Source organism: Narcine bancroftii, chromosome 9 (assembly GCF_036971445.1).
Source record: "Narcine bancroftii isolate sNarBan1 chromosome 9, sNarBan1.hap1, whole genome shotgun sequence".
Lineage (NCBI taxonomy): Eukaryota > Metazoa > Chordata > Chondrichthyes > Torpediniformes > Narcinidae > Narcine > Narcine bancroftii.
The window spans coordinates 58906488-58932548 of NC_091477.1; the positions used below are offsets into that span (position 1 = coordinate 58906488).

At 40.6% G+C, this 26061-nt stretch overlaps 1 protein-coding gene across 3 annotated transcripts in view; it reads left to right on the forward strand.

Moving 5' to 3' along the window:
* LOC138743683 (semaphorin-4B-like) overlaps positions 1-26061 on the forward strand; it is a 98831-nt gene that overhangs the window by 19479 nt on the left and 53291 nt on the right. The gene's annotated exons all lie outside the window — the stretch shown is intronic.

Here is a 26061-nt window from a genome sequence, read left to right on the forward strand (position 1 = left end):
TATTTTAATTTTGCTTAACCTATTACCACTCCCTTTGGTGTTGTACTACCATCGCCTATGTTGTACAGCTTCCTGTTTTTAGTTTTAATACAAACTTTCCCTTTTTGACCTTCACTTGGTGTAGTGTGGGTTTGAATGTATGCATGACACACACATACATTGACCGAAAGAGAGGAACATGTATTCTAACAGTTACCTATACCTTTTGATAAACAAATGCCAAACGAAGCCTAGACAAATAGTCTGGAGATCTAAGTTCATATCCTAAAAGGGCAGAAGACAAATGTCCAAACAAAAGGACATCTCTTATGTTCCCCCACACCTTGATGAAGGGCTCCATCCTGAACGTGGATGATGACCTTTGCTATAAAAAGGCACTGTTTGACCTGCTGAGATTCTCCAGCATTTGTGTGTTTTTTCAGTACGAGTCCTTAAATGAATCTCTGATTGAGTTTGTTGTTGAGGAGTCTGATGGTGGAGGGGGAGCAGTTGTTCCTGAACCTGTTGGTGCAATTCTTGCGGCATCGATACCTCTTTCCTGATGGCAGCAGCAAGAATAGAGCATGTGCTGGGTGGTGTGAATCCTTGAGGTTTGCTGCTGCTCTCCGACGACAACGATCCCTGTAGATGTTCTCGATGGTAGAAAGGGTTTTGGCTGTGATGTACTGGACTGTGTTCATTATCTTTAGCAGGGCTTTACATTCAGGGGTATTCGTGTCCCTATACCAGACCATGATACAGCCGGTCAGTACACTTTCCACCACGCATCCGTAGAAATTTGCCAGGGTTTCCACTGTCAGACCAAACCTCCACAAACTCCTGAGAAAGTAGAGGCACTGACGTGCTTTCTTCATGATGCCATTAGTGTGTTGGGTCCAGGAAAAATCTTCCAAGATAGTGGCTCCCAAGAACTCTCTCCACCACTAATCCCCAATGATCACTGGATCATATACCTCTGGCTTTCCCTCCCTGAAGTCAACAATCAGCTCCTTAGTTTTGGTGACATTAAGTGCGAGATTATTATTGTTGCGACATTCAGCCAAGTTTTCATTCTCCCTCCTGTATCCTGACTCATTCCCTTCCTTTATACAACCCACTACCGGCATTGGCAAATTTGTAGATGATGTTGTTGTCATGGGGGGGGGGGGGGTGTCGCAGTAAGAACACAGCCCTGTGGTGGTCTGGTGCTGATGGAGATTGTGGAGGAGAAGTTCTTACCTATTCTCATTGATTGTGGTCTGGAGGTGAGGAAATCCATGATCCAATTACACAGTGGGATGTTGAGTCCCAGGTTTTGGAGTTTGCTGATCAGTTTTGAGGGGATGATGGTGTTAAATGCTGAACTGTAGTCGATAAAGGGCATCTTTGCTTCCAGATGATCTAGGGCTTTGTGTAGAGCCAGTGAAATGGCATCCACCATAGACCTGTTGCCGTTATAGGTGAACTAGAACGGATCCATGTCACCGCTCAGATAGGAGCAGATCTGCTTCATCACCACCCTTTCAAAACACTTCATCACTGTTGATGTAAGTGCTACTGGTCGATAGTCGTTAAGGCAGGTTACTGCATTCTTCTTGGGCCTGAAACAGGTGGGTACAACACCCTGATGGAGTGAGATGTTGAAGATATCTGTGAATACATTTGGTAAGTTGGTCAGCAGAGACTTTTAATACTTGGCTGGGTACTGCGTCTGGATCAGATGCTTTCCTCAGATTCACCCTCCTGCAGATCATCCTCAGATATGGACAGGAGGGGATCATCAGGTATGTGGGGGTGCAGAAGGGTGGTTCTTTCTTGTTCTTGTGGTTGAATCAGGTGTAGAAGATACTGAGTTCCTTTGGAAGAGAAGCTTTTCCGTCTCCTACTACTGGACCGGATTTGGGTTTGTAGCAGATTATGCCAATTTGGCCCTGCCACAGTTGTTGGGTATCCTTCGTTGTTTCCATTTTTGCCCAGAAACTCCACTTCACCTAGGATATGGCTTTTCATAGGTTATACCCACTCCTTCTGTATTGATTTGGGACTCTGGATTTAAATGCCTGTGATCTGGCTCTCAGCAAGTTCCAGGTTTTACTGTTCAACCACGGCTTCTGGTTGGGGAAACCCCTGAACGATTTGGTGGGGACACATTCATCCACATCTGCTTTGACAAAGTCCATGACAGCCCTGGTGTAATCATTCAGATCCTCAGCTGAGTCCTTGAACACTGCTCAGTCCACAGACTCGAGGAAGTCCTGTAACCATTCTTCAGCCTCCTGTGACCACCTTCTAGCTGTCCTGTCCTGACCTCTGGAATCTCTCTTATTAGGCTCTGTCTGTATGAAGGCAGAAGGAACACGGCCAGGTGATCTGACCTGCCAAAAATGCTGTCTTGGGACAGAACAGTAGGTGTTCCTTAGCTTGGTGTAGCTGTGATTGAGTATGCTGGGACCTCTGGGCAGAGCTTTCTCGACACAGGCCTGATTAAAGTTACTGACTTTAGTTTGTAGTGGGTTGTGCTGGGCCGTCTCTTGTTTACTGACCATATCATGCAGATCTGCAGATGCCTGTTTGTAATCAGGAGGGATATAAATTCCGATGAGAATCACTGATGAGGAATCTTGGGGTAGATAGAAGGGTCTGTATTTAATCAATATTTGCTTTAAGGCAGTAGAGCAGGAGGTCGACATAAACCCAACGTCTGTACACCATCCAGATTTAAGTAGAAAACACATGCCACCCCCTCTTTGCCAGAATCCAAGTTCCGATCCAGTCTATGAAACTGTCTGGTTGGATAGCGGTGTTCTCTGTTAGCAAGGTCTCGGTGCAGAAAACAACTGAGATGTGTCTTAACTTTCTCTGATAAAGCAACCTTGCCCTCAGGTCAAATAAATGGAAATAAAATAAAGAGATATTAGCAATGATGAGAACAAAACTAGTTTTCAGGGGAGAAGATTTCCTATCCTCACCTAGTTTGCCTGACACACCCCATGGGCCCATTCGGTGCTCTAACACATCACTTGGTTCACCTGCAATTTGGAAAAGACAATAAGTGACAAATTCCAGATCCTTCAAACTCAGAAACTACAACAGAAGCAAGCTAAGCTAGGACAGGATGATAAGTGCAATAGTTAGCCCAATGCCATTACAGCGCCAGCGATTGGGACTAGGGTTTGAATCCTGCGCAGTCTGAAAGGAGTTTGCACATTCTCCCCATGTCTGCGTGGGCTTTCCCCAGAGGGTCCTGTTTCCTCCCACCATTCAAAACGTGCCGGGGTGTAGGATAATTGAGTGGCATGGATTCATGGGCTGACAGGGCCTGTTACCATGCTGTATGTCTAAATGTAATAATAATTGCTGTACCTGTATGCCATCTTTTAAGAATCATGCACCAAAACACTCAGATTCCTTTGCATTTCCAAACTTTGCAATCTCTCTGCCAGAATGGAGAACTTTGCTTTTTCTCACAATATCCTCCAATTCTCCATTCACGGGGTAGCTTTCTTTTGCCCACTTACCAACTTACTTTCCTAACCATCGCTTTTGTCAACTAGCCTACCATACATGACTCCATGAGAGATTCAAGATTCTTTTATTGTCATGTAATAGTACAAAACATGTAATATTACACAAGGTTGGCTTCTCCCTGCTGTAAGGCAAAGAGTCGCCATTAGTGTTGTCCAATACCCCTTACAGTAAAGAGAAGCAAAAGAGACCCCCTTCAGAGTTACTGAGCGTACATGGATTTATCTCCAGCATGCCTACAGCCTCAGTACAGACTCTTGTTCGATCCAACAGCAGCCCTAGTGAGCTCCAAATCCAAACCTCCAAAACAATTAGGAATCCTTCAGATCTTGAGGCCCTTCAGGAGCCCCTGTTATCCTCAACATCCTCCCAAATTCCAGCTCCGATACCTGGTTCCCATAAGCCAGTCACCAGCAGCCCACAGCCGGTGCGGGTTCTCCAACAGCAAGACGCATGCAGCCTGTATGGGTCCCTCAGCCACTGAGCCCTGGCTGGTCTGCTGCCATGATCTTTGTCCTGTAAGGTGGTCTTCTCCAAAGGGTTTGGGGGGGGGGGGTTCTCCCCATTTTTGGTGTGCCCTGTGCTGGTTTGCTGCTCCCACAGTGTCTGCAACCCTTTATGACCACTGCTGAGCACAGGACATGCCATCCTGGGCACAGATCCACAATCTTTTTTCTGTAAATCATAATAAACTTGGAGAAAGTTTAGGGACCATTTGTGCAAGGTTCAGAATAGGTTTGTCTCACTGGGACAAGGAAAAGATGGTAGGAAAATGGAACTGTGGCTGACAAAACAGGTCCAGCAACGTCAAGAGGAAGAAGGAACCATACATTTGATATAGGAAGCAGGAAACAGGAAGGGCTCATGAGAAGTATATGGTAGCCAGGAAGGAGCTTAAGAAAGAACTTAGCATGTAGAATTAAGGAGAACCCCAAGGTGTTCTATGCGTATGTGAAGAACAAAAGGATGATGAGAATGAAGGTAGGGCTGCTAGAGGATAAAAGAGGCAACATGTGCCTGGAGGCGGAGGAGATCCTTGAATCCTCTTTGGACATGGGAGATGCCAGAGGATTGGAAAATGGCAAATGTAGTGCGCTTGTTTAAAAAAGGTAAAAGGAAGAATCCTGGAAATTATAGATTGATGAGTCTTACATCAGTGGTGTATAAACTAATAGAGGGGATTCTTAAGGACAGGATCTATAAGCATTTGGAGAAGTCCAGTCTACTCAAGGAAAGTCTGAATGGCTTTGGGAAGGAAAGGTCATGTCTCACAAGTTTAATTGTGTTTTTTGAAGAGGTGACAAAAGGAATTGATGATGGAAGGGTGGTAGAAGTGGTCTATATGGATTTTACCATGGGACCCCTGCTCTTTGTGATTTTTATAAATGACAATAATTTTTATAGAGCCCGAAACTCTAAAGATTTACCATACACCTCTTGTCTGGAGATTTAATTCCCCTTAATTTGTCCCTCCCTTCCAATTCCCATTTTAGAGTGATTAATTTCTGGACATTTGCTTCTACCTTGCACAGCAAAAACTGATGCAAAAGACTCACTTTCCACAGGATCAACATTTACTTTGATCATCTAAAAAAAAATATATCCTTGGAGATTATTACTGTCTGCTTTTAAATTCTGCTTTGTATTTTTCCTTCATTACAATTATATTCTAGTGAATTGTAATTTCTGTCCAATCTTCTGACCTTCCGCCCATCTTTGTCCATTCATGCTTTTCTTTTAGTTTCATACTAACTTCAACACCATACACAGTGGGTTCCTCCAACAACTCACTTCCACCTTCTCTTTCTCCTTATAATGTACTCTGAGAAATCCCTTTATCAGCCAGTGCATCTCAGCCGACTCTCATTTCACAATTCACATTAGCTGATTCTGATTTCTCTTATTGAGATGTTCGGTTTAAACACATCTTCTTCCACAAAACTAAATATAAAATAAAGCTAGTCTTGATACTACAATGCCAGATTTGGTATAATATGATCTCTGCATGGTTTTATGATACAGCATTTCCTGGAGCCAAGTTATATAACCATATAATCATTTACAGCATAGAACAGGCCAGTTCGGCCCTACTAGTCCATGCCGTAACAAATTCCCACCCTCCTAGTCCCACTTACCAGCACCCGGTTCATACCCCTCCAGTCCTCTCCTCTCCATATAACTATCCAGTCTATCCTTAAATGTAACCAATGATCCCGCCTCAACTACGTCTGCCGGAAGCTCATTCCACATCCTTTGCGGAAAGAAATTTCCCCTCATGTTCCCCTTATAATTTTCCCCCCTTCAATCTTAAACCATGCCCTCTAGTTTGAATCTCCCCCACTCTTAATTGAAAAAGCCTATCCACATTTACTCTGTCTGTCCCTTTTAAAATCTTAAACACCTCTATCAAGTCCCCCCTCTATCTTCTACGCTCCAGAGAAAAAAGCCCTAGTCTGCACAACCTTTCCCTGTAACTCAAACCTTGAAATCCTGTCAACATTCTTGTGAACCTTTTCTGTACTCTCTCTATTTTGTTTATATCTTTCCTATAATTTGGTGACCAAAACTGTACACAGTACTCCAAATTTGGCCTCACCAATGCCTTGTACAATTTCATCATAACCTCCCTACTCTTGAATTCAATACTCCAATTTATGAAGGCCAACATTCCAAATGCCTTCTTCACCACACCATCTACCTGAGTATCAGCCTAAATCCCTTTGTTGCTCTGCACATTTCAATAGCCTACCATTTAATTTTACTATTTAGATTTGCCTTTCCAAAATGTAACACCTCACACTTATCTGTATTAAATTCCATCTGTCATTTCTCAGCCCACACCTCCAGCCTTCCTAAATCACCTTTTAATCTACGGTAATCTTCCTCGCTGTCCACAACACCACCAATCTTTGTATCATCCGCAAACTTGCTTATCCAATTCTCCACCCCTACTTCCAGATCGTTAATATATATAACAAATAATAATGGACCCAGGACCGATCCCTGAGGAACTCCACTAGTCACTGGCCTCCAATTGGACAAACAATCTGACACCTCCCATCCAACCATTGCTGAATCCATTCACTACCTCCTTATTTATACCTAATGCCTCCACCTTTTTTCCTAACCTCCTGTGGGGAACTTTGTCAAAAGCTTCACTAAAGTCTAAATAGACAACATCCACAGCTTTCCCTTCATCAACCTTTTTTGTAACCCCCCTCGAAAAACTCAATCAGGTTTGTCAAGCATGATCTACCCCCTGTCAAAACCATGCTGATTACTCCCTATCAATCCCTGTACCTCCAAATATTTGTACTAGTAAAAACATGAATGTGGTTGAAGTAAAAACACAACAGGTCAAACAATGCACTTATGTAGTAAAGATAAAGATACATAACTGATGTTTCAGGCTTGAGCCCTTCAAGTTATACTAGATTTGGAAATACACTAGGAACCTTCAACTAGCATGAAAATAAGAACTGACACATAAATTAGTGACGACAGTGTGACAGAAAATGAAGAAAGACTTAGACGGGGAAGGACAGAATTGGGCATCAGTAATGTGACTGAGAAGAGCCAAGTCTAATCGTGACTGTGAGCTAAGACACGGTGCAGGAGAGAACACGGGCTAAGATTGCCATGAGAAGGAGAAACAGCCTATCCTGAGAGGTTATGGAAAGTGCTGGAGAAACTCAGCCAGTCCTGCAGCCAGTACCGTACCTTGATGAAGGACTCAGGCCCGAAACGTTAGTTCTATATCTTTGCCTCCATTGAACACTGTGGGATCGACTGAGTTTCTGCAGCACTTTTGTGTATTCACACAGTGTTTCATGTTGCTGGACGATTACTTTGTGCAAGGATTGGTGCACCTCTTAGAGGGAAGAGCATAGCTACAGTGATGCTGTGCAGCAACTCCAGGTGTGCGTGAGTGCAACAACTCCAGGTGTGCATGTGTGCAGCAACTCCAGGTGTGCATACACACGTATGCACTGGAATGAGTGATCTCCCAACACATCAAAAAAAGGTGTTGGAGCACAAAAAATATTTATTATGATAGCCCTAGCTGTAGCAAAAAATTGTATTATGTCAACCTGGAAATTAGAAGACAACTTGAGAATACAACAATGGTACATAGAAATAAATAAATGTATTCCATTTGAAAAAATAACATATAATTTAAGAAATAACATCACAATATTTGAACAAATATGGGAACCATACATGAAATGCAATAGAGAAATCCTACCATGGATCTCCACCACCTAAAATGACAGAAGGAGAAGACAACGAAATGAACTGACTCAGTATATAAAAGTAAAAGACACAAATTTCTTGTTTATTTTTATTAAGTGACGACATTGTTTAACGGGTTTAATGTATCTTATAGATTGAACTTTGAATAAATGGGAAGGGGGAAGAGGGAGGGAGAGAAGGGAGGGGGGAAAAAGGGGAGAAAATGACACTGTATATATTCAAGAGAAAAAAATCTGTATGTATTTTGGTCAGTATGGTTTATAGTGTGAAAAATTTAAAAAATTTTAAAAAAGGTGTAGTTACTTGGATCAATCGCAAAGAGGGTAACTAGTGGTAGGAATCTTCCTGCATTCTACTTTGATGCCAACAGCTTTGACGGCAATGTCATCAGAAGGAGAAGAGAGCAAATGGTCTGCACCAACAGGAAGCCATTCTCTTCCTGGAAATAAATTTTGAGGTGTGGAGTTTTTCATCAAATTTTAAAATGTCATGGAAAAGCTGTATAGTGGAGTCCCTGGAGTACAAAAGTTATAAAGTCCTATCAATCCTGGACTCTCAGGAGTTTTGTGGAGTTGTAAATTAAAATTTGGACAAGGTCATATTTTCTCATGGAAGACTTTCACATGTAGGCCTGAAGTCTGCCATGATCAAAGAAGGAAGACAATGACTATCATCCGGTTGCACTTACACCGGTCATCATGAAGTGCTTTGAGAGGCTGGTCTTGGTCAAGCCAGCCTCCCACCCAACTTTCAACCATATTAGTTTGCCTACAGCGCAAACAGGTCTACAGTGGATGCCAGTGCACTGCACTAACCCTTCAGACTTCAGACTTCACTTCTTTGACCATGCTCAGTGTCATGAATTTGTGGTTTAATTGTTAATTCAGTCAGGTTTTCACTACAGGAAGTCTTGCACTTGATTTTGTCTACAAAGCAATGAGATATATGGAAATGGTAATGAGGAATGCAGAAGAACTGTGTTCACTGTCAAGAACACATGCAATAGATGTTTATGGTCACAGCTGTCGTGTTATCTAGAGTTCTGAACAATGTAGGCAGCTGGCTACAAAGGTAATGGAAACCATGAAAATGTAAAATGGCAAAATGTATAAACTCTCAGCAAAAGTGACACATATCCTTTGCTATCCAAGTCCAAAACCCTAACCCTAACCAAAGCAAATTCAATAATGCAACTGAGGTCAGTTCAGCCCGGTATAACAATGAACTAAACAATGTGTTCAGGTGAAACATTGAGGGCAGTCGGCTAGATGAAATGTTTAGTTGATTGCAATGTGGTTGTAGCAGTTTACATTAATTGACCAACATTAATAGTAAGAGGAAAATCAAAAAAGATAAATGCTAGAAGTCTGAAAAAAGACAAAATAGTCAGACACTAGAAATAAATTGGCATGGCCTGAAACTTCACATCTGTTTCTCTCTCCACTTCTGTTGACTTGTTGAATGTTTCCAAACTGTTTTAATTTAATCAGAAGGAGGCTTTTAGTATGGGCAATCTAACATTATTCTTGGACGTGGAGGGTATAAAGGCTGACCATGGCATTTTGAAGGCCAGTCGCCCATGAGCCTTGTCCTGTCCCAAGCCTTGTCCTGTCCAAGGACCAGGTGGAGGAAGAGTTAGACAAAACTTGTGAAGACAAGCTAGAGTGCGGGGCAGCACTAATAGTAGTCATACCTAAAGAAGACATAACTGTTCTACTGTGGGTAAAATAAGATTAAGGTAACCTTTTATTGTCATTGCATAAGTAAAATGAGATTGAGTGCACATCCTGATGGTGCACACATACATCAAACAAATGGCATAAAAACATCAACACAATAAAACAATATAATATTCAATGTTTGGCATAGAGCTCTGAGGTAAAAAAAAACTGTTTTTGAGTTTGTTTGTCCATGATTTAATGGATATGAAAGCAGCAGGTCAAACAGATGATGACCAAGGTGGGTGAGGGTCTTTCAGGATGTAGGCTGCTCTACTGAGGCAGCGAGAGCTGAATAAATCCTCCAAATAAGACATGGAACAGCTGATAATCTTCTGGGCCATATTGACAACCCTTTGAAGTCTCCCTTGTCTACTGTCGAGCAGCTGGCAAACCATGTTGGAATGTAGTCAGCCAGCACACTCTCAATGGAGCCGGGATAGAAGGACACCAGCAGTTTCTCCTGCAGTTTGATTTTCCTGAGAATCCTCAGGGCATGGAGACATTGTTGTGCCTTGTTAACTACTGCGATGGTATTGGTGGTCCAGGAGAAATCTTCAGCAAAGTGTGTGCCCAGAAACCTGAAAGCAATGACCCTTTCCACACTGTCCCCCTTGATGTATAATGGGTCTGGAACTGTACTGTTCCTCCTGAGATCCATTACAAGTTCTTATGTTTTTGAGGAGTTCAAGACAAGATTGTTCTCTGAACACCATGCTGTCAGTCTTTGGACTTCATTCCTGTAGTCAGTCTGACTCCCCTTGAAACAAGTCCAATCACAGTTGTGTCGTCCACAAACTTGATGATGATGTTGGTAGAATTCATGGAGGTACGATCATGGGTATAGAGGGAATAGAGGATGGTGCTCAATACTCACCCTTGTGGGGAGCTGGTACTGAGTATAAGGGTAGAGGAGAGGTGAATGCTAATTTTAAAAATCTGGGAGTGGTTCGTTAGAAAGACCTTAATCCAGAGGCAAATAAATTGGGAAAATCCTAATTCAGCAAGATGACGGTGTTAAAGGAAGAGCTGAAATCTATAAAAAGCATCCTCACATAGCTCCTCTGGTGTTCAAGGTGGGTTAGTGGAGTGCACTGGCATCCACTGTAGATCTGTTTGTGCTGTAGGCAAACTAATATGGTGGGAGGCTGGCTTGACCAAGACCGGTGTAAGTGCAACCAGACGATAGTCATTGAGGCCTTTGATGACTTCCTTCTTCGACAGTGGGATGATCGTGGCAGACTTCAGGCAAGATGAGATGATGGATTTAGACAGGGACAGGTTGAAGATCTTTGTAAGGACTTTGGAGAGCTGGCTTGCACATTTTTCAGCATTCTTCCTATCATGCCATCAGGGCTGGCGGCTTTCCTTGGATTCACTGCACTGAGCACCCATTTCACATCGTGCTCCTGCACAGTGAAGATATATCTCTTAGAGGCTGATGAGGGTATTGTGGTAGTCTCCACTGCCTTCACCTCAAATCGAGCAAAGAAACGATTAAAATCCTTGGCCAGCATTATAGACAATGCTTTCCAGGTTCTAGTATTTCCTAATATCAAAACGTGTCATCTTCAAGGAAACATGCGGACAATATTCTGAATTGCTAACTTATTAATCCAATAAACCAAACTTTGTAGATGCAGCTTTAAGTAGCTTTAATTCATTGATAAAATAGATAAACATTTTGCATAACTCTGCATAAAGATTTTCATAATGATGAATAAACAAAGCATAGACTGTATTTAAAGATATAACGATATTCAAGAAGAAATAAGATGAATTCAAAGAAATTTATCTCGAGCTCATGTTCCCTTCATGGTTTGTTAAAGAATTAGATGCAAACTCCCAATCTGCACGGATATTACAACATATTATGTCATAGTCACTATGGTAACACTACAAACAATTGTCTTTCTTAAAGGGATAGACATAAATTAACTAAGAATCAAAAACTCAAGATTTTAACTTGTACATTCCGGCCTCTAATTATTATAATAGACATTCATGATTAATATATAATCATTACTATTACAGATACAAAAGTAAATATTGTAAGTATAAGATTAGAAATCAAAACTTTCTGCTTCTTGTAAAATACATATTTTAGTAATAGTAATAGTAATTGACAATGAGATAGACAACAGACTCGCCAAGGCAAATAGCGCCTTTGGAAGACTACACAAAAGAGTCTGGAAAAACAACCAACTGAAAAACCTCACAAAGATAAGCGTATACAGAGCCGTTGTCATACCCACACTCCTGTTCGGCTCCGAATCATGGGTCCTCTACCGGCACCACCTACGGCTCCTAGAACGCTTCCACCAGCGTTGTCTCCGCTCCATTCTCAACATCCATTGGAGCGCTCACACCCCTAACGTCGAGGTACTCGAGATGGCAGAGGTCGACAGCATCGAGTCCACGCTGCTGAAGATCCAGCTGCGCTGGATGGGTCACGTCTCCAGAATGGAGGACCATCGCCTTCCCAAGATCGTATTATATGGCGAGCTCTCCACTGGCCACCGTGACAGAGGTGCACCAAAGAAAAGGTACAAGGACTGCCTAAAGAAATCTCTTGGTGCCTGCCACATTGACCACCGCCAGTGGGCTGATAACGCCTCAAACCGTGCATCTTGGCGCCTCACAGTTTGGCGGGCAGCAGCCTCCTTTGAAGAAGACCGCAGAGCCCACCTCACTGACAAAAGGCAAAGGAGGAAAAACCCAACACCCAACCCCAACCAACCAATTTTCCCTTGCAACCGCTGCAATCGTGTCTGCCTGTCCCGCATCGGACTGGTCAGCCACAAACGAGCCTGCAGCTGACGTGGACTTTTTTACCCCCTCCATAAATCTTCGTCCGCGAAGCCAAGCCAAAGAAGAATAGTAATTTAATTAACCAGTTTTTGTTTTAATCTGCACTTGCCAAATGAAACATTTCTTGTCCGGAACTGTATCCATGATTTTCCCCAGTAACCAAGAATTTCTTGGTGCAGAATCATCCATGATAATTACAATATCTCCACATAAAAAATTGTGTTTACCATTTTTATCTTTCTTGTAATAATGAAAGATATTCTTTAATCCATCTTTTCCAAAATAAATCCACAATAAACTGCACTTGTTTCCATCTGCATCTTACATAAATACTTTCTGAAATTGACCCAGAGGTATTAAAGGTTTAGATTTAAAAGTAAGAGATGCTCGATTTGAGGTGAAGGCAGTGGAGACTAACACAACACCCTCATCAGCCTCGATGTCATTTTAATCGACAGAAATTTTTGTAATTGGATAATTATTTAAAATAGCTTTGATTTCACAAATACTGTCTGAAGATTGTCATCATTAAGTATTTACCTATTTGAAATGGAATTAAGAATTTTCTTGATTGATCTAATCATTCTTTCCCATACACATCCATGATGTGATCCTGTAGGTGGGTTAAATATCCAATTAATTTCCTTTTGAAGTAATGCATCATGAATTTAATGTCGATTCTAATTTTGAATTGCTTTTTGTTACTCTAATTGAGCGCCTGTAAAGTTATATCCATTATCAGAACGTAATTCCTTTACTTGACTACGTCTGGCGATAAAAAGTTAAGGAACATTGATAAAAGAGTCTGTATCAAGTGATGACACTACTTCAATATGAATTGCTCTCGTAGTCAAACAAGTAAAAATAGCTCCTTATCATTTTTCAACACTTCTTTCTTGTTTTACTTGTAAAGGACCAAAGTAATCAATTCCCACATATTTAAATTAGGATTCATCAGGTGAAACTCTGTCCTGTGGCAAATCCGCCATTTGTTGTTGTCCAGGTTTAGCATTTGGACGTTGACAATTAATACATTTTGATATTATTCTTTTGATCTATGATGAAGCACCAAGTATCCAGTATTTCTGGAGTAATTCTAATAACATGAGATTACAACCACCATGACCTTTTTTTTCATGTAAATGTCGAACAATCAATTCAGAAATATGAAATTCTTTAGCTTCTTCTAGCATTATTCTAGTTTCACATCTTCTAGCATTATTGTTTTTTTCAATCTTCCTCCTAGTCTCAATACATCATTTACAAGACTTGCTTTCGTAACATTCAGATTCAACTTCGATTTTGCTATCTCGTTATTAAACACCTTTTTTTGACATAAACGAATTATCTCCAATTCAGCATTCGCGAATTCATCAACTGTTAGGGACTTCAGATTATCTTTCTTGATATGATTTAAAAGCCTAGTTTTTAATCTAAGAATCCTTAGACTGCAGCTTTTTTCAAACTAAACCATGAAGAATGACAGCAAATTAATTGAACAATTGGATCATTCTCATTAGATATTTGAATAGTATTCACATTAGTGTTTTGGATTTCTGGATCTTCCATTGAAAATTCTTTGAACTCTTCAGGATTTTGAGGCTAATCTTCTTGACATTGTGAAAGAAATTGAGGACTGGACACCCAAGTATTGGCTCTTTTCAGAAACAATTGAACTTTTGATCCTTGTGAAACCATATCAGCTGGATTGTTCACTGTTTTATCTCCATGCAAAACCTTTTCAATCTCATTAATTCTGTTAATCACAAAGGTAGGAAACCTCATGGTTTTGTTATTAATGTGTTTAAGCACTGATGTACTATCAGTCCAAAACATAGAATCTGCTAACTCCATCTGTAATTCTCTTCTTAACACAGTATCCATTTTGCTCACCATAGTAGCGGCAGTCAATTCCATTTGAGTTATGGTGACTGGTTTTAATGGAGCCACACTGGCTTTTCCCATTACAAATCTACAATTTTGCAGCACTAAATAACTGACAGTAACAAAACCACCTTTGGTTGCATCAGCAAAGTGGTGTAACTGAGCAAATGTGCCAATTCCAAAGTCTGTTGGTTTAAAACATCTGTTGACTTCAAAATTTTCTAACATTTCAAGACTCTCAATCCAATTCATCCAATTTTGTGTGATGGAATCTGGTATAGTTTCATCCCATCCAAATTTTTTTCTGCACAATTCTTGCAGAATTTTTTTGGCTATTAATACTACTGGTGCCAATATTCCCAAAGAATCACATATCGAGCTTACGATTGAAAGAATACCTCTTCTTGTTAAAGGCCATTCTTTCAAAACAATTTTGAATTTGAAAACATCAGATTGAACACACCATTGTACTCCTAAAATACGTTCGACAGGTAGAACATCACAATCCAAGTCAAGATGTTTCACCTCCTTTGCTCTTTCTGCCTCAGGAATAACAGCCAACACATCCCAACTGTTGCTAATCCATTTCGTGAGGAAGAAACCTGCTTTATTACAGATCTCTTTTAACTCATGATAAAGATCTATTGCTTCTTTTTCTGAAGCCACTGAAGTAAGACAATCATCAACAGATAAATTATTTCTGATTATGCTAATAGCTTGAGAAATAAATTGCTTTTCATTATCTTCAGCACATTTCCTGAAATCAAAATCTGCACAGCTTGGTGTCAAAATTGCTCGAAATAGATGAACTTTCATTCCATATTCAATCATATCTTTACTGTAATCGCCATGAGGCCACCAACAATCATAGATCATAGAATATCACGATCTTCTGATGATACTTTCACTTGATGAAGCATCACTTCAATATCTGCAGCAATTACAATAGTCTCTACAAAATCTTATCAGGACACCTATTAAAGTACTGGTTAAGTCTGGACCTTGTAAAAATTGAGAATTCACTGGAACTCCTTGAAATGATACTCCACTATGCGTAATTTCTCCTTTTGTGGATGTATAACTCTATGAGTTGGTAAATACCATTTTCTACCATCTTTACAATCCAAGATATCTTCAGATACCTTTTCTACATAACCCTGGATATCATGTCCAACATGACAAATGAAAGGAAGACTTTATCTTGAATTTTCTCTTCAAATTCAGCATACGCTGTTCTGCAATTATTTTATTGTCTGACATACAAATTTCTCTTCTTCAAAGGTAATGCTACACAGTAATGACCATCAACACATTTAACAGAATTTAAAACTAAATCCAGAAGCTCTTGCCCTCCTTCGAAGGTTCTTGAATATCTCTGAGACATTCAGGGAAATCAATTTTCAACTGTTGTTCCTACAGATCATTAAGTTTGACAACTGAGATTCTGTTGACATTTACATTCGACGTTTCTTAGTCATTATTCATTTTTCCTCCTAATGGTCCATTAATTCTCCACCCAAGCAAAGGACTCATGGCATAAAGTCTGTCATTTTGACTCCTTATACTTCTAGAGGTTCAAGAGCTTTTGATACATCTAATTCAATTAACATCTCAATTTTAGAATCAATCTTGGGTAAGCAAATGTTTTTAAAATGATCCCACTGTTTGATATCATCCTGATAGGGAATATTCTCCTTATTCAAAGGCATAGTCTTCTGAGTATATACACTTGGAAGATCACAACATTCATTGCTATTCAATCCAGCAATCTGTAAACCTGAAACTTTTTTCGTTTCAATGTTCTTTTCTTCATTCATTGTCTTCAACAAGAACTGTGATATTTACCATGAAGATAAAGTTTATTCATTAATAAATGAGGTGGTACTTCCTGGATCAAGAAATATGTAGGTCTTCAGAATGAAGCTTCCTTTTTTAGCTTTAACCTCCACAGAACTATTGAGAAAGCTTTGTCACTGGCTCCAGTAAGATTGCTTGTCTGAACTGAAGCTGATGCATCCTCTTTGACTTTCACGCTAGTCTTGGATTCAGATTGTTTGACATCTTTCTCAACTTTACTTTGTTGAGTATGCAGTAACTTGGGATGTTTTAAACTGCATATATCACAACTGAGTCACTTATTACAAGTTTTGCTGATGTGTCCTTTGCACAAGCAACCAGAACATATTCCGTTCTTCTTTAAATAGGTTAATTTCATGTCATATGACTTTTTTTCCAGTTGTGATCATCTTTCTAAAGCATGCTTATCTTTGCAATACAAACAGCTTTCCTGAACAGTCTGATCTTCTTTTTCCTTTGTTTCCTTGTTCTTTCTTGTGCTTGTATCTGACAGCAGTAACAAAAGTATTTCCCTTTGGTTTCTGTTGAGACAATGATTTAGACTTCTTTACATCTTTAGGAATTATTGAACCATATAACCATATAACCACTCACAGCACAGAACAGGCCAGTTCGGCCCTACTAGTCCATGCCATAGCAAATCCCCACCCTCCTAGTCCCACTGACCAGCACCCGGTCCATACCCCTCTAGTCCCCTCCTATCCATGTAACGATCCAGTCTTTCCTTAAATGTAACCAATGATCCCGCCTCGACCACATCTGCCGGAAGCTCATTCCACATCCCCACCACCCTCTGCGTAAAGAAATTTCCCCTCATGTTCCCCTTATAATTTTCCCCCTTCAATCTTAAACCATGTCCTCTAGTTTGAATCTCCCCCTTTCTTAATTGAAAAAGCCTATCCACATTTACTCTGTCTGTCCCTTTTAAAATCTTAAACACCTCTATCAAGTCCCCTCTCAATCTTCTACGCTCCAGAGAAAAAAGCCCCAGTCTGCACAACCTTTCCCTGTAACTCAGACCCTGAAATCCTGTCAACATTCTTGTGAATCTTCTCTGCACTCTCTCTATTTTGTTTATATCTTTCCTATAATTTGGTGACCAAAACTGTACACAGTACTCCAAATTTGGCCTCACCAATGCCTTGTACAATTTCATCATAACTTCCCTACTCTTGAATTCAATACTCCGATTTATGAAGGCCAACATTCCAAATCCCTTCTTCACCACACCATCTACCTGAGTATCAGCCTTGAGGGTACTATTTACCATAACTCCTAAATCCCTTTGTTGCTCTGCACTCCTCAATTGTCTACCATTCAATGTATATGACCTATTTAAATTTGCCTTTCCAAAATGCAGCACCTCACATTTATCTGTATTAAATTCCATCAGCCATTTCTCAGACCACACCTCCAGCCTTCCTAAATCACCTTTTAATCTACGGTAATCTGCCTCACTGTCCACAACACCACCAATCTTTGTGTCATCCGCAAACTTGCTTATCCAATTTTCTACCCCTACATCCAGATCGTTAATATATATAACAAATAATAGTAGACCCAGGACCGAACCCTGAGGAACTCCACTAGTCACCGGCCTCCAATTGGACAAACAATTTTCTACCACTACTCTCTGACACCTTCCATCCAACCACTGCTGAATCCATTTCACTACCTCCTGTGGGGAACTTTGTCAAAAGCTTTACTAAAGTCCAAATAGACAACATCCACAGCTTTCCCTTCATCAACCTTTTTTGTAACCCCCTCGAAGAACTCAATCAGGTTTGTCAAGCATGATCTACCCCTGACAAAACCATGCTGATTACTCCCTATCAATCCTTGTACCTCCAAAAATTTGTAAATAGCATCCCTCAGAACACTTTCCATCAACTTGCCCACCACAGACGTCAGACTTACAGGCCTATAATTCCCAGGTTTGCATTTGGACCCTTTCTTAAACAGAGGAACTACATCCGCCACCCTCCAATCCTTTGGTACCACACCCGTGGCCAGTGACATCCTAAATATCTCTGTTAATGGCCGAACTAACTGTCCACTAGCCTCCCTGAGTGTCCTAGGGAATATTTTGTCTGGTCTGGGAGATTTATCCACCTTTATCTTTTTTAACACAGCCATCACTACCTCCTCGGTTATCCTTATATGCTTCATGACCTCCCCACTATTTTTCTTTACTTCAACTGGTTCAACATTTTTTTCCCTAGTGAATACCGAGGCAAAGAAATCATTCAAAATTTTCCCCATTTCCTCAGACTTCTCACTCAGCCTACCCTCGCTATCTACAAGGGGTCCAATTTTATCTCTCACTAATCTTTTACTTTTAATGTACTTATAGAAACCCTTTGGATTTATTTCTACTCTGTCAGCCAAAGCCTCTTCATGCCTTTTTTTGGCTTTTCTAATTTCTTTCTTAAAATTCCTTCTACACTCCTTGTAGTCCTCCTTCAACTTCTCAGCTCCCTGCTCTTTATACCTCTTGTACACCTCCCTTTTTCTCCTAACCAAATTTCCAATATTCCTCAAAAACCAAGCCTCCCTATGACTTCCAGCCTTTCCTTTGATCCAGACTGGGACATAACTACTCTGTACCCTCAAAATTTCTCTTTTGAATATCCTCCATTTTTCATTAACATCCTTACCTGAAAATATCCTGTCCCACTCAATACTCCCCAAATCCCTTCTTATTCCTACGAAATTTGCTCTTTTCTAATTCAGAACCTCAACTTTAGGCCTCTCCTTGCTCTTCCTTAAAACTACCCCAAAACTAACAGAATATGGTCACTAGACCCAATTGGTTCTCCAACATTAATGTCTGCTACCTGATCTAGCTCGTTCCCTAACAGGAGATCCAGTGTTACACCATCCCGAGTCGGTTCTTCTACTAACTGATTTAGAAAACAATCCTGAACACATTTAACGAATTCCAGCCCATCCAGCCCTCTAACCGTATGGGTATCCCAATCAATGTGTGGGAAGTTAAAATCTCCCATGATCACTACCCTATGATTTTTACACATATACGTTATCTCCCTACAAATTTGTTCCTCTAATTCCCTTGGCCCATTTGGTGGTCTGTAATACACCCCTATTAGCACCCTCTTGCCTCCTCCACCCCTCAATTCCACCCAAACAGCCTCACTGGTCGATCCCTCCATACCATCCTGCCACCTCACGGCAGTAATGTCCTCCCTAACTATCCTTAATATTTCCAAATGCTGGTATGGTGTAAATATATACATTTCATTCCAAGAATTGTACAAGCATCCTCTGCAACTTTGGTTCTCCATAAATCCTTCAGCTTTTTAGTTCATATATTTACAATAATCGACAAATTAACAAGCAAATTCAGCTCTTGCAATTCACTGCTTCCCATTGTGTTACTACAACCTCTCAGAAAGAGAGCATATGCTTGTAAACCCTTTGCGTCCTCTGATTTTATTGCTGACCAAGAATAAATCTTGTCTATGTAGGCTCTTGTGATTTTATGTTCTTCGCCATAATGATGATGCAATAATTCTTTTGCCCTTTTAAAACCTTGGTCTGGATTCATATATTGGCAACTTTTCACTAACTCCTTCACCTGTCCTCCAGTATACTGTTCCAGGTAATACAGACGATCTTTAACATTTTAGTATTACTTTCAATGTGATGTTCAAAGGATTTCATGAATGTCAGATATTGTAATGGTTCTCCATTAAAAACTGGAAATTCCTTCTTTGGTAAACCATATTAACCTTTTTGCTGTGATAACATAGCAGAAATTTCAATTTGTCTTGTCCACCATGGCTTGTGACTGGTTGTCTTGTGAACGGATCTTGAACTGGTGCCATAGGTGTAGGACCTTGATATGTAAATGATGGGATTGGTGGGGATCCTTGGCTCATCACTGGTTCTCCAGCAACACGAAGAGACATCAATGGTTGAGTATCATCAACTCACATGGTTGAACCTTTTTGAAATACTCTCCTTTCGGGAAGATTCATATATTGTGCGCTCTGAAGAGATTGAATACTGCTGGCTCTTTCCATAGGATTAGTCCTTGTCATTGGAGCACTAGCAGCGACACCCATGGCTCCTTGCTTGAGTCGACTTTTCTTGTGACTGCAGTACCCATTGATCTGCTGGAAGGTTAGGGGTGATCCCTTTGGGTATTTCACTTTGAGTGATAGATCATGCAGAAGCCTGACCTAATGCTTTTACTTTGGCCATATTCGTAGCACGTTGTTCCTCAAGCTCTAGTTCATTTCTCTATTGTAATGGAATATATTTTGGAGATAAATTGGTAAAATTAGAGTAGGTTACATACATAAACACATTTTAAAACAGATCTTATTTGAAAACTGAAGGATTCATATTCAGTAACTTTACAGAAACTATGGAGAATGCTGTGCACATTTCACAAGTAGGTGCTAATTGAAATGGCATCATTAAAGCAACAAGCAGGAGACACTCTGGCTGTTGAAAGCTCTTTGTAAAGGTTTTGACAGAGTGCACAGAAAGGTCACTCTTGGGTTTTTGTTTACCTAAAGACAACGGCTTAACCAAGAAGACTAACTCCTATTGTTTGTTGGAGAAGGTCAGGGGTTTTGCAAGTGAGAGAGTTATATGGGCTTTCTGGCAGTTGCAGAGAGAGAGAGAGACCGAACAGAGAGCTGAAACAAGCAAGAGAAGCTGGTTGGAACTGAAACAAATTCAAGAGTGGCGGATGGCTGGAAGTGCTATCTGTCTGATGTTTCTCTTGGAATAAGTGGAACAGAAAGGAACCCTGTGGTAGCCTGAAAGAAAGAGGTTATCATCTGGAGCCAGTTTCATCAGCAAGACATTGAGGTGACTAATGGTGGTACCTCAGTTGTGGAAATCCTGGAACAACAAATCTCTCTCTGCAAACCCTATGAGAACCTTCCTGAGTGGTAAACATTTACCTTTCGAGCACCAAAGCTTGGTTAACTTTATATATGTTAAATTCTGTGCACAGTGTAAGAATTGCCTGCAACTGGAGAACTTGGAAGAATGAGAAATGATATTGAACTGTGAACCAAAGAAATTTTCTTAAATTTACACACACATTACATACACATGCACTTAGAATTAGAAGGGGGTTAAGTTGGGTTATTTAAGTTAATAAAGGTAAGTTAAAGTTTGATTCTGTTTTCATGTTTAAAGATAATTAAAAACATTAGGGTTGAAGCATGCAAAGCTGTACTTGCTCTAGATGCCTTTAAAGACTTTGAAGGTCTTCATGCACTCATAAGCTTGGAAATACTATCATCAGGATAGGATTGACATCTGAACCTTCAAATACCGCTGATTGAGTCTCTATCTTCTGCATTTTGCTTGGTACAGCACCAGCGGGGCTTTACCACAAACATTAATCTGTTCCAGTTCCACTAACCTTTAAGTCAGCTAATTAGGCCTGCAGTGCCTTGATGGTGTCCTCTTCTTGTTTGGTAGTTGAAGCCGCTTCTTCTTTGATGTCTGGCTCCAACCTCCTGCCAAGTGTTGTCGGTCTGCCTTGCTGGCTCAACTCACAATCAAACAGTTCTTTGAGAGGAGCTGTTTGTTCAATGTCTTTAGCCCAACAAGACTTTTTCTTATCCATCTTGGGTTCTTCACACTGCAACCTGGCTTCTCCTGATTCCTGTGTACTGTAAACAAATTTGTATCTTGGAAGGTTCCTTTAAGAAAATTGCTCTGAATTTTCTTGAATCTGTGAATATGCACACAAGCTTTCTTTAACTTTTTTTTTAAGAACACATTCTTCTGGGCTTCCTGCCAGATTCTGTGAACCAGATCTGTATCTTATCTTTCCAAGGTCACAGGTGTCTTCTAAGACTTCAGCTTAATTTTAAACAGTGCAATTCACAGACATGTTCTTTTTTACTGGTTTGGAATATTCTATTGTTACAGCAAGAATGTCTCTTTGCTTTTAACAAGTTGAGTTCTTTCAACAAATTTTACGAACCTTTCTTCCAAACAAAGTTCACAATTGTAATTTTCTTTGAATCAAAATATAGATGACACTTTCCAGGTTCTAATATTTCCTAATTTCAAAACATGTAATCTTCAAGGAAACATGGGGATGATATTCCATATTACTATCTTATTAATCCAATAAACCAAACTTTGTAGATGCAGCTTTTTAAGTAGCTTTAATTCATTGCTAAAATGCATAAACATTTTGCACAACTTCATATTAAGATTATCATAACGATGAATAAACAAAGCATACAATGTATTTAAAAATATAACAATATTCAACTTTAAAGAGATTTACAAGAAGAAATAAAACAAATTCAAAGAAAATTATCTCGAGCTCATGTTCCCTTCATGGTTCATTGATGAAAAAGATGCAAGCTCCTAGTCTGCACAGATAGTACGATGTATTATGTCATAGTTACTATGGTGACACTACAAACAATACTTCTTCTTAAAGAGACAAGCATAAAATCAATAGCACAAGGTTTTAACCTTTACAAGCATGACGTCACCGCCGACAGTCATAGTGTTGTTGGTTTTGTGATTGATGAAATGTTGGATGCCTTGCCACGCTTGCTGTGGATCATTATTGATGAAATTATCCTCAATCTTCCTCTTTAAGGCCATTTTAGCATCCCTGATGCCTCCATTCAGGTTGGCTCTAGCAGCACTGTAGTGGTTCTGTCACCAGTCCTGAAGGTAGTATCCGATCCTTGAGAAGAGTTTTGACCTCCTTTGTCATCCAGGGCTTCTGGTTGGAATACACCCGGATGCATTGTCAACACAGCTCTGTATATAACAGAGAACAGTTGATGTGTACCAAGTGATATTGAATCTGGTTATTGAGGAGAAACATTGACCATTACTTACGTTGGAGCCAAGGTTTTCTATTTGGTCATCCTGACATGCATTAGGTAAGTCATCAGTCTGTCAGAATGGGAGCTATCTTGAACCCTGCACAAGTGGTCCCTAAACTTCCTCCATGTTACCTCTGTGCTTTCTCCCTTCAACATCTGTTTCCAATTTACTCTCGCTAGTTCCTGCCTCATCCCTTCATAATTAGCCCTTTCCCCAGTTAGGCACTTCCCCAGTTTGTCTGTTTGTAACCTGTTCCATAGCTACGATGAAGCTCAGGGAGTTTTCTGACTTTCACCAAAATGTTTGCCCACCGAGAGGTCCGTCACCTGACCAGGTTCATTCCCCAGAACCAGATCTAGTGTGGCCTCCCCTCTCATTGGCCGGTCCACTTACTGCGACAGGAATCCTTGTTCGCACCTGACAAATTCAGTCCCATCCATCCCTCTTGAAGTTGGTCGGTGCCAGTCAATATTAGGTAAGTTGAAATCACCCTGTATTTCTCGCACCATTCCAAAATCTACCTGCTTATCTTTTCCTCGGTGTCCTGAGGGTCATTTGGGGTCTATGAACTACTCCCAGCACAGTGATAGCTCCCTTCCTGTTTCTAATTTCCACCCACACTGATTCAGTGGACACTCCCTCTTTATATAGCCGTGATACTATCCCTGACCAGTAATCCTGCTCCCCCGTCCTTTTCTGCTTCCCATCATATTTTAAGAATATGAGGGTAATTTGCAGTATTTCAACTTGATGGTTTTATCCTTGAGTATTTTTCATCTGTCTGTATCACCATCCCTGGCAGACCGATAGGGTGTTCCTATCAGCCAATCTGCAACATGAAGGGGGAAAGTTTAATCCATTGTGTGGCCTCTTGTTTCATCATTTTGTCTCCCCTCCAGCTATTTCAGGTCTTCAGGGAGATCAGTAGTTTCTCACCACTATGACAGCAAGCAACATGAGACAGACCCCAGGTTGAATAAGGGTTCCAAACCTAAGAACTGTCTACACTCAAAAGTACTGTTTTTAATAGCAAGATATCTCGTATCGCTCTGAATACATTTCCTACAATTCTTTTATTTCATTGGTTATCTTCACACTAACACTACCCTGATAGAACATATTCTATATCTGGATATAGTTATACAGTATGGAACAGCCCCTTCAGCCCAACATATCCATACTGACCATGTTGGCATTCTCAGTCCGTCCCATTTGCCTACTTTTGGTCCATATCCTTCCTATCCCCACACCTGTCCAAATGCCTTCGGAATGTTATAATTGTACCCACTCCTACAACTTCCTCTTGCAGCTCACTCCAGACATGACTATCCTCTGAGTGAAAAAGTTGCCCTTGGATCCCTCTTACATCTCTCACCTTAAATCCAGACCCTCCAGTTCTAGAATTGTCTACCCCAGAAATGAGCGTTTACTTTATCCAGGCCCCTCATGGTTTTTATAAACCTTTGTAAGGCCACCCCTTTGTCTACCTCCAGTCCTGGAAACATCCTGGTAGCGATAGCGCCACATCTTTACAGCACCAGCCATCGGGACCTGGGTTCGAATCCCTTGCTGTCTGTAAGAAGTTTGTATGTTCTCCCTAGGGGCTCCAGTTCCTTCCCACCGTTCGAAATGTACTGGGGTGTAAATTTGGCAGCACGGGCTCTGTTGCCATGCTGCATGTCTAAATCTAAAAAATTTTAAACTTAAATCTCCTCTTCCAACTCTTGGTAAATCTGTCAGCAGAATTTGTTCTGACAGGTGGGTGGGTGACCAGAATTATACATAGTACCTGTAGTATAGAGCTTTGTTCAGCTGTATCATGAGGTCCCAAGCTGTATCATGAGGTCTCAATATCCCACCCACTGAAGATGAGCTGGCCAAACACCTTCATCACCCCTCTGTAGCCTAATAGCCTGACTACGCCTGAGATTGTCTGATCTCGGAAGCTAAGCAGGCTCAGGCCTGGTCAGTATTTGAAGGGGAGACTGGCAAAGGAGCTCCAGGGGCTGTATGTTTCTGTGAGGGGCGCTGGACAAAGTGGCGACTCTTTGTCTTTAAAAGTTAAAGAATTACATGTATGTTACATTCTAAATGTAGTATTAAGTGACAATAATGGAACCTTTACCTTTACCTTCACACTCAAGTTGCTACTTTCATAGAGTGGTGAAATCCGAGGACACTCCAGGGCCCTGCCATCTACTGTGTACATCCTTTGACTGACTGACTGACCAAAGTGCCTGACTGCTAAATGTTTGCAGCACATTTTGCTTTTATTCCTAGAAAGTATGTGTTGGATAAGGTAAAATGGTGGAAGTAAAGTGTATGAAGGTGTTTTACTCCACTTTCTACTTAACGATTTAAGTCTAATCTGTGGCTCCACTTTTTTTTACATTTTGGTTTAGTCTGGACAAATCTCAGTGAGAATTTTGTAACGAGTTTGAATGAGCAACCTCATGGATTCTGTTAGACAGGAAAGTCTGCAGACATTGGGATTATAGTGCAGTGCTTGAGAAAAGTAGAAGGTCTCACAGGCAACCAGCATTTGGGCTTGAGTCCTTTATCAAGATATGAGCAAAAAGGTAGACAGGCAGCTGAATGAAAAGGTGGGGGGAGGAGGGGGAGGGAAGAAGGGGCATGGGTGCGAGGGCAAAAGAGAAAAAAGCTGGAGGGGGCAGCTGTCTAAAAGGGGAGGGAATGGGATTCTTTCCTGCTCAGAATTTGGATGGTGGATGGAGCACTAGATCAGTGGATGGATCAGAACACCTCTTTGCTGCAACACACACTTAGATAGCAAATAACTACCTCGCGTCATATGTCTGTTTCTTCATGGGGCAATACAGGTTTCTAAATACATGAACATCAACATGCACAGTAAATTTGGATATATGGAGGAAACAACACCCAAAGGAAAAGGAATATTCATATTACTCGGCTAGACATAAAACATACTCAAGAATAGACCTATTTTTGTTATCAGCTCGTATGCAAGATAGAGTAAGAAAAACAGAATATAAAGCTAGAATACTATCGGACCATTCACCCTTAATATTGACAATAAAGTTAGAGGACATCCCTCCAAGAATGTATAGATGGAGATTAAACCCCATGTTACTTAAAAGGCAGGATTTTAGAGAATTTATTGAAAGACAAATTAAAATGTATTTTGAAATAAATACGAAAT